The 17,469-nt window shown below is 43.4% G+C and overlaps 1 protein-coding gene across 4 annotated transcripts in view; it reads right to left on the minus strand.

Annotated features, from left to right (window-relative positions):
* Positions 1-17,469, minus strand: part of SGMS1 (sphingomyelin synthase 1) — a 197,990-nt gene that overhangs the window by 16,828 nt on the left and 163,693 nt on the right. The gene's annotated exons all lie outside the window — the stretch shown is intronic.

A 17,469-nucleotide genomic window follows, 5' to 3' on the forward strand; every position in this document is an offset into this window, starting at 1 on the left:
CCATTCCTTATAAATACAAATAATTTGTAGTTTAAAGGTAGCAAACAAAGCCAGTCCAAAACTAACATAGGTTTCAAGCCAAAGGCTGAATTCCTTTAATCTCTGCAAAGTATCTCTGCATCTACAAACAGGGAATTATCTTCCAAAAGGAGCAATCGTATTTGATTTATTCATATACATTAAAAATGCTACTCATGAAAGAGAATCAGCAATCTAAAATACAGAAATACAATTATTACAAAGCTGAATTAGACCAACCAATGACAAATGGAAGTTATTTACTAATATTGGAAGTTCTCTGAGATATGTGGTCCGTATCTGTATTCAACACAAGGATATGCATGAGCATGCATCCGAGTCTGGACATTTTAACGAGCGGTGTCCACTGGTCCTCATATGTGCAGTAGGTCTCCTTGTGCTTCTGAGTGAGGATATAAAAGGTAGTGCTGGTTGACGTCCCCTCAGTTTCTCTTCTCACAGTGAATCCAACCAGACCAGAAGCAGAGGGGATGGAAGGCAGGTAGCGGAATACAGATAGGGAGTGGAGGGTAGACCTCAAGTCTTTTAATGAATGAAGAGTCATTCATTTTCTCATTAAACAGGTTTGACTCATCAAAGGGAAGGGCCTGCATAGTATTCTTCACTTCCCTGGGAAAGCCTAAGGATTGTAACCAAGAATCTCCCTCCTCATAAAAACACCAGTGGTCAAGCTTCTGGATGCTGTATCTGTTGCATCAGCTTCAACCTGAAGAGCTCTTTTTGCCACCAACTTTTCTTCCTTTAGAAGGCTCACCCAGTCTCGATGGGCTCAGGGAAGGAGTGCATTTCTTATGGACAGTCCTTGACAGGGATCTGTCCTTGTGCCTATAAGAATGCCCTTCATTCTCATGGGAAGCCCTGAAGGAAGAGTCTTTGGAATTTGAAACTGAAGTCTTTGCGAACAGGGGCTGCTAACAGGGAGTTTCGCAAGGGAGTTCTCCAGGTGAAGGAGGAGCAAATACAGCATCTGTGGGGTAAGTGACTGTCTGTAGTGTGTGTTTGTTTGTGTTTGGGGGTTACCTGCTGAGTGCTGAGCTTGTGTTTGTCAGTCTGTTTGTTTGTTTGTTTGAAGGACCGTGTGGCTCTGGCTGGCAGTTGGAGGCAGGTTTGAAAGCTCGAAGCCTCTGGTAATTGGCTGAGCCTTAATCAGTGGGCAGGGCATTCACTCAGGCCAGGGCTTTATAAAGCCGCACACAAGCGACCAGGGGCTGCTAACAGGGAGTTTTGCAAGGGAGTTTGGAAGAGGAGTGGGAAGGGAGTGGGAGTCCCTCGCCAGCCCTAACTCCTTCCCTGTAGTCCCCCGAAACCTATAAACCGAACCACATTTCAAAACCCCTTTCTGTAAACCACCCTTCCATTAACTAGGAGACAATGCAGGCAGAAGCCCAGCAGCGGAGTGGGGGCTATCCAGTTTATTGCGCTGAGTGTTGCATGTATGATTACCTGCCCTGTGGGCAGGTAGCATATGTGTGCAGTCGGTGCAAGGAGCTCCTGGCCCTCAGAGACCATGTATGGACTTTGGAGGCCAGGGTGGCGGAACTGGAGGAGCTAAGAGAGGCAGAGAGGTATGTTGATGAGGCTTTCCGGACACTGTAGAATTGTCCCACCTCCGCTCAGACAGCCCCTGTGCTGTTGAGGAGGAAGAACGGCCCAGGGAAGCAGAACAGTCAATGGGAGCAGAGGGAAACCTTCCCGTAGTTGGGACCCTCCTTCCAGATGGTGCTGGGGTTGCCTCTCGCACTGAGGTTGCCTCTCCGGGGGAGGGAACTCCAGTTTCTAGGAAAAGGCAGGTGTTAGTAATGGGAGATTCGATTATTAGAAATGTAGATAGCTGGGTTTGTGATGACCGGGAGAACCGTATGGTGACTTGCCTGCCTGGTGCGAAGGTTGTGGATCTCTCGAGGCATCTAGATAGACTTATGTGTAGTGCTGGGGAGGAGCCACTGGTCGTGGTACATGTAGGTACCAATGACATAGGGAAGGGTAGGAGAGATGTCCTGGAAGCCAAATTTAGGCTGCTAGGGAAGAGACTGAAATCCAGGACCTCTATGGTGGCATTCTCAGAAATGCTCCCAGTTCCACACACAGGGCCAGGTAGGCAGGCAGAGCTTCAGAGTCTCAATGCGTGGATGAGACAATGGTGTAGAGAGGAGGGGTTCATGTTCATTAGGAACTGGGGAAACTTCTGGGATGGGAGAAGCTTATACAGGAGAGATGGGCTCCACCTAAACCAAAGTGGAACCAGACTGCTCGCACTAAACATTAAAGGTTGTAGAGCAGTTTTTAAACTAGGAGATGGGGGAAAGCCGACTGCTGCAGAGGAGCGTGTGGATCGGACACAGACTTTTCTTAGTCGGACACAGACTTTTCTCTGATGATAGAGAATCTCCAGGTTATAGTCAGGAGCAGAGGATTGAAGAGTATAATGTAAGGGCCGGATCAGATGATAAACAGTCACACAAAAAAGAAACTGGCACATCAGAAAAAGACAGGCTAATAAACAGGGACAAGTTTTTAAAGTGCTTGTACACAAATGCCAGAAGTCTAAGTAATAAGATGGGTGAACTAGAGTGCCTTGTGATAAAGGAGGATATTGATATAATAGGCATCACAGAAACCTGGTGGACTGAGAGCAATCAATGGGACACAATCATTCCGGGGTACAAAATATATCGGAAGGACAGAACAGGTCGTGCAGGGGGAGGAGTGGCACTATATGTGAAAGAAAGTTTAGATTCAAATGAAGTAAAAATCTTAAGCGAATACACATGTTCCATAGAATCTCTATGGATAGAAATTTCATGCTCTAATAAAAATATAACATTAGGGATCTATTATCGACCACCTGACCAGGACAGTAATAGTGATGATGAAATGCTAAGGGAAATTAGAGAGGCTATCAAAATTAAGAACCCGATAATAGTGGGGGATTTCAATTATCCCCATATTGACTGGGAACATTTCACTTCAGGATGAAATGCAGAGATAAAATTTCTCGATACCTTAAATGACTGCTTCATGGAGCAGCTGGTACGGGAACCCACAAGGGGAGAGGCAACTCTAGATTTAATCCTGAGTGGAGCGCAGGAGCTGGTCCAAGCGGTAACTATAGCAGGACCGCTTGGAAATAGTGACCATAATACAATAGCATTCAACATCCCTGTGGTGGGAAGTACACCTCAACTGTCCAACACTGTGGCATTTAATTTCAAAAGCGGGAACTATACAAAAATGAGGGGGTTAGTTAGACAAAAGTTAAAAGGTACAGTGACTAAAGTGAAATCACTGCAAGTTGCATGAGCCCTTTTTAAAGACACCATAATAGAGGCCCAACTTCAATGTATACCCCAAATTAAGAAAAACAGTAAAAGAACTAAAAAAGAGCCACCGTGGCTTAACAACCATGTAAAAGAAGCAGTGAGAAATAAAAAGACTTCCTTTAAAAAGTGGAAGTCATATCCTAGTGAGGCAAATAGAAAGGAGCACAAACACTGCCAACTTAAGTGCAAGAGTGTAATAAGAAAAGCCAAAGAGGAGTTTGAAGAACGGCTAGCCAAAAACTCAAAAGGTGATAACAAAATGTTTTTTAAGTACATCAGAAGCAGGAAGCCTGCTAAACAACCAGTGGGGCCCCTTGACGATCAAAATACAAAAGGAGCGCTTAAAGACGATAAAGTCATTGCGGAGAAACTAAATGGATTCTTTGCTTCAGTCTTCACGGCTGAGGATGTTAGGGAGATTCCCCAACCTGAGCTGGCTTTTGTAGGTGACAAATCTGAGGAACTGTCACAGATTGAAGTGTCACTAGAGGAGGTTTTGGAATTAATTGATAAACTCAACATTAACAAGTCACCGGGACCAGATGACATTCACCCAAGAGTTCTGAAAGAACTCAAATGTGAAGTTGCAGAACTATTAACTAAGGTCAGTAACCTGTCCTTTAAATCGGCCTCGGTACCCAATGACTGGAAGTTAGCTAATGTAATGCCAATATTTAAAAAGGGCTCTAGAGGTGATCCTGGCAATTACAGACCGGTAAGTCTAAGGTCGGTACCGGGCAAATTAGTCGAAACAATAGTTAAGAATAAAATTGTCAGACACATAGAAAAACAAACTGTTGAGCAATAGTCAACATGGTTTCTGTAAAGGGAAATCGTGTCTTACTAATCTATTAGAGTTCTTTGAAGGGGTCAACAAACATGTGGACAAGGGGGATCCGGTGGACATAGTGTACTTAGACTTCTAGAAAGCCTTTGACAAGGTCCCTCACCAAAGGCTCTTATGTAAATTAAGCTGCCATGGGATAAAAGGGAAGGTCCTTTCATGGATTGAGAACTGGTTAAAGGACAGGGAACAAAGGGTAGGAATAAATGGTAAATTCTCAGAATGGAGAGGGGTAACTAGTGGTGTTCCCCAAGGGTCAGTCCTAGGACCAATCCTATTCAATTTATTAATAAATGATCTGGAGAAAGGGGTAAACAGTGAGGTGGCAAAGCTTGCAGATGATACTAAACTACTCAAGATAGTTAAGACCAAAGCAGATTGTGAGGAACTTCAAAAAGATCTCACAAAACTAAGTGATTGGGCAACAAAATGGCAAATGAAGTTTAATGTGGATAAATGTAACGTAATGCACATTGGAAAAAAATAACCTCAACTATACATACAACATGATGGGGGTTAATTTAGCTACAACGAGTCAGGAAAAAGATCTTGGAGTCATCGTGGATAGTTCTCTGAAGATGTCCATGCAGTGTGCAGAGGCGGTCAAAAAAGCAAACAGGATGTTAGGAATCATTAAGAAGGGGATAGAGAATAAGACTGAGAATATATTATTGCCCTTATGCAGATCCATGGTACGCCCACATCTCGAATACTGTGTACAGATGTGGTCTCCTCACCTCAAAAAAGATATTCTAGCACTAGAAAAGGTTCAGAAAAGGGCAACTAAAATGATTAGAGGTTTGGAGAGGGTCCCATACGAGGAAAGATTAAAGAGGCTAGGACTTTTCAGCTTGGAAAAGAGGAGACTAAGGAGGGATATGATAGAGGTATATAAAATCATGAGTGATGTGGAGAAAGTGGATAAGGAAAAGCTATTTACTTATTCCCATAATACAAGAACTAGGGGTCACCAAATGAAATTAATAGGCAGCAGGTTTAAAACAAATAAAAGGAAGTTCTTCTTCACGCAGCGCACAGTCAACTTGTGGAACTCCTTACCTGAGGAGGTTGTGAAGGCTAGGACTATAACAATGTTTAAAAGGGGACTGGATAAATTCATGGTGGCTAAGTCCATAAATGGCTATTAGCTAGGATGGGTAAGAACGGTGTCCCTAGCCTCTGTTCGTCAGAGGATGGAGACGGATGGCAGGAGAGAGATCACTTGATCATTGCCTGTTAGGTTCACTCCCTCTGGGGCACCTGGCATTGGCCACTGTCGGTAGACAGATACTGGGCTAGATGGACCTTTGGTCTGACCCGGTACGGCCGTTCTTATGTTCTTATGTTAAGGCTCTGCTCCTAGGCATGTGCTCATTTATTGAGGCTGTTGTACAGGAGGGTCTCCCTGGCCCAGATCAGAGGGGTCTCAGGGCCTTCTCCATTAAGGGTTTCCTAAGGTGAAGCTCACAGGGTTTGCAATTTATTGGTAGAAATGATCGACGAACACAGAAGAAATGTGTGTCTCACTCAGACAGTAGAGACAGCATTGGTGTTCGTCACTGACAGAGAAGGATCTAGTGCAGGAGATGCAGTTTTTGAAGTCTGGGACTTTGGGCATAAACCCAGACTGCAGAGAAGTAGTCCCCGGTCCTGGGAAGCAAAGTACACAAACTACACTAAAATTATAGCTGTACTAATCTATAAAGAATAACTATATACTATTTTATCTGTAGGATCTCTGAAAGCTGAAGAAAGAGAGGACATTGAATTCTGATTCTGGACCATGCAGCAGTAAGGAACTGAGGGGGCATCAACCTATACTGCCTCTTCTACTCTTGCTCAGAAGCATGAGGAGACCAACTGCGCATATGTGGACCAACAGACACTGCTTGTTAAAATCTCTGAACTCAGGTGCATGCTGCACATGTGTACCCACATGAGGAATACATATAGGAACCAGCATTTGAAGAACTGGAGATTTAAATACCATGGATCCACAGAGGCCTCATGAAAACACAATCAGTCACATGTTTTAAAATTTACTTCTATAATTACACCTGCAAGTTTGAGTGTGAAAACCTGATCATTAGCTGCCACCCTAATTTGAATGCACAAGTGCAAATTCATGTTAAACATGAAATGCAGGCTTTGCAAATACCAACTGCACACAAAATACAAGCATAATTTTAGATTACAGGTTGAGCCCAAAATTTGGCCCACTTAGGCTTCTGCTGCCGACTTTCAATGTAATTATAGTAGTATTAACTATAACAACAATAGCACTAATATTAAATATTGGCAAGCATATATATGATCCATCAGGATTAAAGCCCCACTGTGCTGAGTAAGAGAATCACTCAGATAGTCTCAAAAACAACTGATAAAGAGTAGAGGAAAGAAATTTAAGATAGAAGGAATCTGTGAAGAACTGATACAACCTTGTTACTTACGTTATGTTGCTTTTGCTTTTGTAAAATAATCAGCATTTAAAACTGAGGAAATGATGGCAAGCTAAGCTTGCAGTTTCTTATCCAGCTAAAAGTAGAATGCATGGGTAAGGTCAAACATTATCCTTTTCCCCATACTATCTCTACTTGCCATACAAGGCCCCAGGTACGTTACTCTATAATTTATCTCACTTCCCATAGAATACTTTAAGAGAAGCTGTCTGCAAGAAGGATCTATAGTAAAAATATTGAAAAATTATCCCTTCCCACTCTTGCTGCTCTCCTTCCCTAAAACTGTCTGTTAAAGTAAAAACTATGTACTTAAGTAAGGATTCCTAAAGTATTTACTTGTGACTGCTTTCAAATTTCATTGTTTAAAAGCACTTAATCCAGACAGAAACACATCTAATACTTTTTAAATAAGTAAAGTTTCAAAACAACCAGTAGCAAACTGAGCTCTCCTGAAACTCACAAATGGCTGACAATTTGATTTTTAATGGCTTTTGGCAGAGTCAATTAGTTGCAGTATTATTGATCTGACTACAGCATGACTTAACAATGCTAGATCAATATTATGAAAGAGTTTTACTGCTTTGAGGGAAAGATTTCAAACAATATATTGTGTGTACATATATGTTTCAGACAAAGAACGATTACTTCCTCTTGAAACAGTAAATATTTTTGCAAACAGCAATACACTAAGAAGGCTTAAGGTTATACTATCAGACTATATCTCCATGGATGTAACTATTGCAAGCTAGGATAATGGCATTATTCCATTAGAGAGATCAATTTCACTAAGAAGCAAAGATGTTCTACTCAAGGCTGAACATCCCTTTTATTAAACTATATATGGCTCTCTGATTTCAGTTCTATTTAAACTAACTGGTTTAGCAGACTCTGGGGTAAAGACAGAATAAATGGTAAAAGGCAAATGTGAAGTAAAAATTGAATACCACTGTTTTTCTAATGCTGCAAATGCTGACAACGTTGCTGCAACTATTTATAACATTATAGCACACCAAAAGGAGAGAGACTCAGACAATACTTTTAAGATCACTAATTAACAAATGGCTACTAACTTGTAATATACTTCTGAGACCCAACTATGAGGAGCTGCACTAGAGCAAGGGTCGGCAACCTCTGGCACACGGCTCGCCAGGGTAAGCACCCTGGCGGGCCGGGCCAGTTTGTTTACCTGCCACGTTGGCAGGTTCGGCCGACTGCGGCTCCTACTGGCCGCAGTTCTCCATCCCAGGCCAATGGGGGTGGTGAGAAGCTGCAGCCAGCAGATCCCTCGGCCACGCCGCTTCCCGCCGCCCCCATTGGCCTGGGACGGTGAACCGTGGCCAGTGGGAGCCGCGGTCAGCCGAACCTGCCGACACGGCAGGTAAACAAACTGGCCCGGCCCGCCAGGGTGCTTACCCTGGCGAGCCGTGTGCCAGAGGTTGCCGACCCCTACACTAGAGTGTAATGGTTTCTATGCATTGTATGTAGATAGTTTAAATTACTGGTGGATTCTGCAACCTTCTTCATACTGAGTAGAGCTGTGCCAATTCATTTTTTGGTTTGCTAATAGTTCTGGAAAAAAAATAAATGTGGCTCCGGTTGAATAGAAGCCTTTTTTTTTTTTTTTTTTTTAGCATTTTCAATGAATTGAAGAAGTCTGAAAACTTTAATTTAGGGTTGAACAAAATGTTTAATTTGGAGTATTTTTAATAAAAGCAAAAGAAATGAAGACTAGATTCACAAAACCCTTGATATGCTGTAGTTCAGTGATTAGGGCATTCACCTGGGATGTGAAAGAAAGAGATTCCAATCGCCACTCTGGAGCTGGGACTTGAACCTAGGTCTCCCCACTCCCCCAGATACGCTAAGCACCAGGCTATTGGCTATTCCGAGGAGGGTCTCTCTCCTGTTGAAACTGTCGCACTTTATACAAAATACTTACATATTTATTGGGATAGAGAGAATGACTCCATAGCTCCAATGGTTAGGGCACTGGGCTATTGGGCATAAGGGGGGCAGCACCACCACTGTTTTTGTAAATGGTACTGTGAATGGTACTGTAAATCTCACTGGAAATCTAGCCTGAAAAGTCAACATATTTTATGCATATATGAAAAAAAATACTCCACTGCACACACATTTCTCCTTGGGAAGAGCATAAGAGAACAAACACATGACAGACATTAGTTACAATGCTTAAAGCACTACTGGCAGGCACACAAATACTATGGCGATGAAGTAAGTACACAAATCTACACACAATAGAACAGAATCCACTCATATAATGCTATCGACGTATGTATCACTAGTGGGCACAATTTGCTCTTTAAAAACAAAAAACCCCAAGCTAAATTAATTTACATTTCTTGGATTTATGAACAGAAATGTCAATATTAAATTCAGGATGGTTCAGGTTTGAAGCTCTAATGAGCAACATTTTCAGAGACTTAATTACCAGTTAACGAGTTAATGATAGTATAGAGTGACTAAATACTATTAATGTTGGCCAAAAATATCCTCAAAGTTCTATATTAATTTTCCATTTTTATATCATTATATATTACATAAAAGCTAAGAATTAAGCCCCTTGGCTAAGTATCTTATTCATATGCCACCGCAGTATTGTTGAGAAAACAAAAACTAGTCAAATTAGATTATCTCAGATAAATCTTCTTGTTAAACATATTTAGGATTAAATCTATTTACTATGGTTTACTAAAGTTAAAGGAATAACTTATTCATGGAGAAGCATGATTTTCTAGTTGTTAGAGAAATCATCAGGAAACTTGGAACCCCAACACATTTTCTGGCACCAACTCTCTACATAGCTTTGAGCAAGGCTCTGATTCAGCAAAGCATTTAAACACATGCTTAACTTCCCTAAAAAGGGATGCTTTCCTGAGCTGGACCCTGAACTTCAGTGCCTCACCTTGCCCGTACAAAAATGGAGATAAGGTTTAAGGAACTAGTCAAAATGTCATTTGATATATTAACATACAACCTATAGTATATCAGTGACTTCCCAGTTATCTTCACTATCCAGTGGAATAATTATGCCTATGAATGCTTTTTTCGTTGTCTCCATGGTTACTCTGTCATCTCAGAAGATCAGGGATTACCTCTGATAGTTTACCTGAGAATAATACAAACTCTCTTTTAATTATTAACAGCTATAAAGGTAAAAGGCAATGAAGGAAGTTGTATTATAAATATCCTACTTATGATGTCAAAGATTTCTGGTCTCCTTGTTAAAAGCCCAATCACTTGATTGAGCATATAATGGTTTGGAATATTTACCCAAATGCCTGGTTTTTAAACTCATAACATAGCTCTCAGAATCTTCTCTCTCTAAAATGCTCAATTAGTTATGTTTCTATAGGGAGAAAAATTTAGCCACAAATCTAGGAGGCAGTCAACTCAAAGAACTGTGGGGTTCATCAAGATGTTGCAATCAATGTGCAGCCCACACTATAGGTGCACATGAGCCTCATGCACACAAAATCAGATTTTGTGCCTCCTTGTGCTCCTCTTTGAGGTCAAAAGGGCAAAGAGGGAACCCTGCCTCAGTTCCCTCACCATTCAAAAGTTGTGATAGCTAAAGACTCCGAAAGTGGAGATGGAAGGTAGGTTGTGGGATTCACACTGAACAAAAAGTTTGAAGAACCACAGTTACTATAGCGAATGTAACTTTTCTCTTGAGTCTTTTCTCTGTGGATCCACTGTTCGTGACTGGTAAACAGAATCCGCTTAGGATAATGAGAATGAGTAGTGCCAGCTAGATGCAGTATTGTAGCCATGTCGGCACAAGGATATTACAAAGTGGGTGAGGTAATATCTTTTATTGGACCAACTTCTGCTGGTGAGAGAAACAAGCGTTAGAGCTACACAGAGCTCTTCCTTGAAAGTTTCTCTCTCTTACCAACAGAAGTTGGTCCAATAAAAAAATATTACCTCATCCACCTTGTCTCTCTAAGCTGACACTCTCTAGAGTTAGGTCTAAGAGTTGAACAGTGATTGTAGTAGTGGTCTCCTGAATTTGGCATCTGATCTAGCCCTTAGATTCAATGCATAATGCTTGATAAAGGTCAGTGGGTTACTCCACATTGCTGCCTGGCAGATCTCAGAAGCAGGCAGAGGATGTTGTTTGAGCTGGGGTGGAGTTGGCCTTGATGTTCAGTGCGATAGAGTGAGATATCTTGTGTTGTCCTCAAACAAAACAAAATAGTAAAATGTGAACTACAGCCTATACTTAACAATAGTTACCTTTCCTATCTAATTAAGTAGGTCCTTCCCACCTCACCCCAAGATCAGTTTGTTGCAGAGCTGATGGCTTTATAGGAATCAGGAACCAAACTTTCAGGAAAACACCTCCATGCCACAAGATGTTTTCTCTGTGAATGGATTCAGAGTGTGTCGCCGCATTCTGTGCTATAGTGAAACGGTCTATTATCTTTATTTATAGACAGGGCGAACCCCAGTCTGTTGTAATGTTTCTTTTTTTACTTCCAAGTGGTTTTATCTCTTTGCAATTGTTTCTGATAGTTTTCCTTTGGTAGTCTTGGGATGGAGCAACTCTAGTTAACAGAGCCTTGAATTACATCATCGGCTATCCAGGGAGAGGTGACAACTACCTCCTCCTTGAATGGGCCACCCCTGAGATATATTACTCAGTGGTGACTAATTTTTACTCTAAGACCACAATGCATACTTTCAATATAGGTACATTATTCCTTAAAATATTACCTATACATACATCTCAATAATTATGAATCTTGACAAGTTATGTACTTCATGTAGATATCTTACATGTTACCCCTTATGGATAAATATCCTGCAAGTTGGGTTTGGCAAAGAATTATTGGTAAAGAACAAAAGACCCTTTGCCAACTGGCCTCTGTGTCACACACCTCTTATTCTTATGGAACCACATACAGTTCTGGTGTGAACCCACTGAGGAGCATGATCTCCTTTGGAGAGGGTGATATGCTTTGTGACATGTGGGAAGATGGTCCTCTGCAAGGCTAGTGTGGCCACATTGGCATATTGTACAGGTACTGGTCAGGTTGGGGTGAGCTGCTCCAGTGCCACTCCTGCTCCAGCTGGGGTGGCTCTCTGACTGGGGGTTCCCAATGCACTCCTTGGTGGTCATTCTACAACACCCAAGGAATGGAATCTCTGTTCTAAGCCAGTAAGAAGGAATATGTCAGCAATGGCGAGGTGGAATATATTTCCTTATCAAAGGGCAGCACCAAGGGATGGTATCGGCCCTATATTTGGCACTGCTATTTCAAAAAAACCCTAATCTTGTGCACATGCATATGCACAGTAAGCTCGACACTGACACATATTCAAAGAAAATAAATTATAGTGTGTGGGTGTGGGGGGGGGTTGTCTTCATTTATAGGACAAAGTGATTCAGAAATCAGTACTACTATGCTTGCTAGATTTTCATTTAAAGTTCTGTGACAATACATGGAATTATTTTGAACCAGTGTTAACTGTACTGTGCTATCAGAAGCTAATACTGTGACAGAATACACCCCTGTATTCACACCTTACACCCTACTGTAATAATCTTTGTACAAGATGTGCCTTCTGAGGTATCATTAGAAAACTCAATTTGTTGGACAGTACTGTCCTGATAAAATATGCATGGCAACATCATATGTTGTTATACGATTTCCCATAATGATGTTATTAACACATTCCAAACCCAACAGCCTTACCCTGGCAGAAGTCAGCAAACAGGTCTGTCCTAAACAAAGGAATATATGTGTGCCTTAATTTGCATTTAAGCAGTAAACAGAGTCAGCAAGCAGGAAGGGGAAATAAAGGAAGCTCAAACAGGTGGGGGAAAAGAAGCCAGCCAAGAATGTCCTTCCCCGCAGACTCTTTATCTACTGGTACTCAGCTGAAAATGTTTTTCAAATAGGGGACCTGAAACTATAAGGGAAGCACAAACACTCCCAGGCACCCCCAACCTCTCTGCCCGTCACATTCTATGCACCTAAGACAACAAAGGAAATAGCCATTGGACTCTCAGGGAGGTGAGAGGGGGCTTCCTGACCTGAAAGGGTTTGGTCAGTAATCTTGCTGGAAGCATGTGGTGAGAAATTTTGCTTGAATCTAATATGGTTTGTTAAGTTAGGAACTAGAAATTGTTTTAGCTTTGTTTTTCTTGTAACCATTTCTGAATGTTAAGCCGCATTACTACTACTCCTCAACTTAAAATCTCTCTCTTTGTAGTTAATAAACTTGTTTTGTTGTTTTATATAACCCAATGTGTTTAAGCTGAAGTGTCTGGGTAACTATTTAAGATAAGAGGCTAATGTATATTATAGTGTATACCCTGCAGTATAACCAAGATGTGAGTGGCAGGCTGAAGTTATACAAACACATCTGAGAGTGGCCTGCATGCTGGTGGCTGGTTGTGGGCAGTCCAGTTTGGAAGTTACAACTACTAGGCACTGCAAGGCACCCCAGGTTACATGGCAGGGGTGACAGTCCCCCGCTGGTCTGGATCATACCCTGGTATGTTACAAATACCCACAAACAAAGCTGAAGAACAAGACTGTGTTAAATCTCTCCCCCACACCTTCCTTTGTACATATGCAGAAATGATTTGGTAATTTACTAGTTTCAGAAACAATTGTAAGAATAAATGGGGCTCAGGCAATTTACAACATAAAATGGGGCACTATATGCTGTTCTTTTAGGAACACAGCACTCACTGGAAATGTAATGGAGTTTCAAGTATAAAATAGTATATTAAATGGATAAAGTGTCAAAAGGAAAGATTGCTCAATCAAATCATTATGGGGGGCATAAATGTATTTTTTTGTTACCAGCAATAGAGCAGAAAACTTAATAATATGCCCAATACCACACAGAGAGATGGAAGTATACTAGAGTTTGAAACACCATAATGTTTCAAAAGTTTCCTAGGAAAACAGCATAACTAAAAAAAAGACTTGTACCAAAATCCCAAGTTTTTTATTGTAGCCTAAAAACATAGGAAAACCCCACTTCTTTTAAACTCTATTTTTCCATTCTGATCTTCAAGAAATAAGTCCATCCATCCAATATAATACATTTCCATCAGGGCCAAAGATTTGTCCTTATTTTCCTTCACAGACATATCCATTAATAATCATCAAATTATAGCATCTATACACCTCTCATCACCCACATTTTCAACTTTTTGTCATGTCCATGCTGGGCATGGTAGCTGTTCAGCAAGAGTAGGTTTAAACCAGAGCAGGTTTAAACTGCAAACAACTTGGCAACAGATCAAGTGTAATTACTTGACACATTACCATCCCAGGCAATGACTGGGGGTAGCAAGGCACTGGTTGATTTGTGAGTCATCACAAATATGCATGGAAAGAAAGTAACATTTAGGGAGGCAATACAAGGAAAATTCATCCTTTCATTTTCTGGAAGTGTAGAAACTTTTGATCTGTAAGGCCACAGGAGACAACCAGAAAATGGGAATTGTTCCTGGACCCCAGGCAGGATGTGGGAGGTCTCAAGTATAGAGTTCTCTCTCCTCCTTAGGCTAGCTAGCTGATAGGGACTTTGGGGCAGTTGATACTCATACTGATCTGTACCCACATTTTGTACCATAGCTCCTTCTCCCTCACCCTTTCAAAAAAAGGAAATATGAATGAGACTGGCACAATCACTTTAAGACCTATAAAATGAACAGAGACACTCCATGGAGCCACTCAAAAGCAGAATTGAGAGCTATTCTTGACTATGTCTTTTGTAAATGTATAAACAAGCTATAAAACAGTCCATAGCTCACTTCTCTCACTAGAAGGGCAACTCCTGATCATATTTTATTCTGTTCAACATATAGTATACAGAAATATAATCGGCGAATATGAAGCAGGTACTTGTGCACAGCCTGCATGAGCATCTTGGAAATTCGGCATTAGATGAAGGGATTCATAGTATTTTGGAGAATATTTTTTAAAATAGCAGATCCTCCTGAAAAGAAGTTGAAGTCTATCCTGCTAGTTAACAGCTCTAATTCATTTTCTTGAAGAAGATAGCAAAAGAGCCTTTTGAATGATACTGTAGTACTCTTTAAAACGGTGCATTGCTTCAAGAGCTAGAAGTCTGAATATACGGTAGTTTTGTTTCTAAGGGAAACAATTAACTATTCATACAAATGCCACCACTGACACCAAAGAGCAGAATAGCAAAACAGAGGAATGGGTGGAGAAAATTCCTCCCATACTAGCGGCTGAGTAAAATTTTATTGCACTGAATTTTCTACGCACCCATATTTTGTTCAGTGTAATGCTTAAGAACATCTGGAAGTCATTCTCCTGCCCACCCACCCTCTAGTGTTGGAAAGACCTTTACATATGTCAGCAGAAAAGCTGGAAAATTACGCCATTTAAAGGGTACTCTGTCAAAAGTCTGATTTAAAAAAAAAGATTAAAATTCAAATTTGTCAGTGTCTCTTTAAATTGGAGTTGCTCAGATTAATCCGTGTAAACTTTCCTGGAACTGTACTCCTACTAGGAACACAGGAAATACCCTAGCAAATCAGTTATTGCCATGTCTGTTTTCCTGTCTCTGTCAGTGGTCAAGTACCCAGACATTTCAGAGGAAGCTTCAAGAAACTCTGCAATGGACAACTATGGAATAATCTGCCCACAGATAAAGCTTCTTTTTCACCATGTTAGTGGTTCATATCTATCATTTTTTAGTGTTAGTGGTTCATATCTGTTATTTTTTAACCTATCTGGCATAACTGCAGATGTTCTCATTTTATATAGAAATGTATAATGCTTTTTTTGAATTTTGCAGAGATCTTGGTTTCAATCATATCTTGGGGCAATGAGTTCCACATGCAAATATTCACTATGTATTAAAATATTTATTTTAATCAGTTTTAAACTGATTGCCTTTCAATTTAATTGCAAGTTGTCCTTGTTCATGTATTATGTATTGTTCATGTCCCTCTCCATTCACTTGACCATCTTCTCTTAACTGAACAGTCCTAATTTTCAACTTGCCTCACATGTACCGTATTGTTCCGAGTATAGGCCGCTCCTGATTATAAGCCGCACCCTTAAAGTTTGGTGCTATTTTAAAAAAATTAAATTTTTAACTTTTTTTAACAAAGAAAATATACACATTAGTAGAACAGTAAAACAGTATTTTATGTAATGAATAGGAAGACATGTACCAGTATTTTTAACACTTTTAACACTTTTGGTAGTCCTGCTTTTGACGGCATATGTTACATACTCAGAAATATTGAAAACTATTTTGTAGTTATACTGTAAATAAAGAAGGGAAAAGGAATGGATAACAAGGAGACTGATGGGAACAGTTCTCACCCTCTCCCCTGCACAACAATCAACAACATTAGCAAATGTTCTTAGGGTTAGGAATCATGGCCCCCCCCCGAACTCCTGACCCATCCAACCCCCCGCGTTCCTTGACACCTCCCCCCACCCCAGGGACCCCTGCCCCATCCAACCACCCCTTCTCTTTGTCCCCTGACAGCCCCTGGAACCCTTGCCCCTGACTGCCTCCCACCGCCCCATCCATCCCCTGATCCTTTCTAACTGCCCCACCAGGACCCTTGCCCCTATTCAATCCCCCTGTTCCCTGCCCTCTGACCCCCCCAACCCCTATCCACCCCCCACCCCGAACTCCCCTGTCCTCTCTCCAACACCCCCTCCCTGCCCCCTTACTGCGCTGCCTGGATGTGGCTGGCGGCACTACAGTCCGGCCGCGGCTGGAGCTAGGAGCCCCGGGATGCTGGGCCGGGGCAGGAGTTACGCGGCCGGAGCCCGGAGCTGGAGGATGTGGCGGGAGCCGGACGGCCAGAGCCAGGTAGCTGGCCGACCAGAGTAGGGCGGCCGGGAAGGGATGCGGTGCCGGGTCCGGAGCCGGGCGGCAGGGGACGCAGGGACGGGGACGGGCGATGTGGCGCCGGGGGACGGGCGACGGCGCCGGGCGGCGGGGGACGCGCGGCCGGGGGACCCGCGGCCGGGGCTGGCGCCGGGGGACGCGCAGCCGGGCAGGGCCGCCCAGAGAATTCCGGGGGCCCAGAGTCTTCGGCGGGAGGGGGGGGCCCTTCCATTCTGGGGCCTGCCACCGAAGTGTCCCGAAGACCCACCGCGGGGCGCCCCCGCCGCCAAATTACCGCCGAAGCGGGACCCGCCGCTGAAGTGCAGCCCGGTCTTCGGCGGTAATTCGGCGGCGGGAGGCCCCGCCGCGGGTCTTTGGGGCACTTCGGCGGCGGGTCCTGGAACGGAAGGGCCCCCCGCCGCCGAATTACCACCGAAGACCGGGCTGCACTTCAGCGGCGGGTCCCGCTTGGGCGGTAACTCACCAGGTTACCCCCCCCCCCCCGCAGGCGAAGACCAGGAGCAGAAGAAGCTCCTGCGCCTGGCCCCGCAAAAATTTTCCGGGCCCCCCGGAGCGAGTGAAGGACACCGCTCCGGGGCCCCCGAAAAACTCTCGTGGGGGCCCCTGCTGGGCCCGGGGGCAAATTGCCCCCTTTCCCCCCACCCCGGGCGGCCCTGAGGCCGGGGCCGGCGGAGGCGGGTACACGGGGCTGGAGCCGGGCGGCGGGGGAGGCGGGGACGTGGCCGGGGTGGAGCCGGGTGGCAGGGGAGGCGGGGACGTGGCCGGAGGAGGCGGGCCTGGGGCCGGGGCGGGGATGTGGCCGGGGCTGGAGCCGGGCGGCGCGAGGCCAGGGCCGGCGGAGGCAGGTACGCGGGGCCGGCGGTGGGGGTGGCGGGGACACAGCTGGGGCAGCCCAGAGCCCTCTGAGTCC

Source organism: Mauremys mutica, chromosome 7, assembly GCF_020497125.1.
Source record: "Mauremys mutica isolate MM-2020 ecotype Southern chromosome 7, ASM2049712v1, whole genome shotgun sequence".
In the NCBI taxonomy this organism is placed as follows: Eukaryota; Metazoa; Chordata; order Testudines; family Geoemydidae; genus Mauremys; species Mauremys mutica.